This window comes from Ambystoma mexicanum, chromosome 3q (assembly GCF_040938575.1).
Source record: "Ambystoma mexicanum isolate Mex_15411 chromosome 3q, UKY_AmexF1_1, whole genome shotgun sequence".
NCBI lineage: Eukaryota > Metazoa > Chordata > Amphibia > Caudata > Ambystomatidae > Ambystoma > Ambystoma mexicanum.
In genome coordinates, this window is record NC_090926.1 from 1,004,650,308 (window position 1) to 1,004,651,668 (window position 1,361).

The window sequence follows — 1,361 nt, forward strand, 5'->3', positions numbered from 1 at the left end:
CAGCTGCCTCTGGATTGGAATCTTGCAGAGGGAATTTTGAATGTTCAATTCCTTTGTGTCTCCTGTCTAACTCTTATATAGGCATAGTGACATCATAGAATTTTACAATCTGTGCAGAAATACTGTGAATTTACCCCTTGCATGGGATAGGCCAGGCTACGGGTGTCGCCTCCTCCCTCCTAGCTGATTGGTCACAGGGAAGTGACCTCACATTAGGTGTGTGTACATTTATGACTCCCTTTGTCTCACAAGCCTATTATTCACAGAAATGGGTAATGGAACACAACTTCATATTTACAATAGTCACCATCATAAAAATCAGATAGGCAGATCCCATATTTCACAAGTAATATGCTGGTTCAAACGCCAATTCTGTGCGATGTTGCCTCATCCTTGGGCACAATTTTGCAGTTTTCAGGAGAAACATATCATCCAAAATTCTGCAAATGGCTACACATATGCATAATAGTATTTGTCATACTTTCCCCAAGTTTAATATCTGTGCCATTTATGCTTCCCCCAGAAATGGATTTTTCCTGCCATTTCAGTTCACCACATGCCAGAGAGATGTACATGGACCAAGGTTTGACTGGGCTAAGAAATAGGCCCGGACAACCAAAATAAAAGTGGTCCACCCCTCGCCTCAAAAAAAGTGGCCCTCATCCATCATCCGTGAATCGCGTCAATTCAGGACTTTACAGAAAATTATACTTATGGAGGGTTCATGTGTCTGTTACATTACAACACAATTCATAAAATAATATAACTCTGCATATAAGAATGGATCACCATAGGTATCATTAATATCTGTGTGTATAGATCCATATTGTCAAATTACTGTGAATGGAAGCAGACGTCCAAGGCCAATTGATAATATGTTATTGTATAGCAGCACTTACGATTCAGCTCTTTTTTATAGAATAAATATGCATACAATATCACCAAACCTGTGTTGGTACTCATTTATTGACCTCAGAAGGATAAAAGGCTGAGATGGCCTCGCTGGGATTCGAACCTGCAACCTCCAGATCCCACATACATCACAGCAGCGAGCGCTCAACCCACTGAGCTATTATATCAGCTATAGTAAAATGGGAAATTATTCTGTGGTGGATACCATTAAGCTGGTAACAGAGATTTAACAGAAGACCAGTTAAGTTCATCTGCAGGTCTGGTGCAAATTTGTCCGCATGTCAATCCTGCGTGCACGGATATTTAAGAGGTGCTCAACGACAGAGAGAGGCTGATCCACATTTATTATGTGTATTTATTTGTTTTTTCATGTCTGCATATTTGTCCGCATCCCAGGTGCCCCCTGAGACACCTATCACAGCTCCTCCACACCAATGGGTTCTCACCAA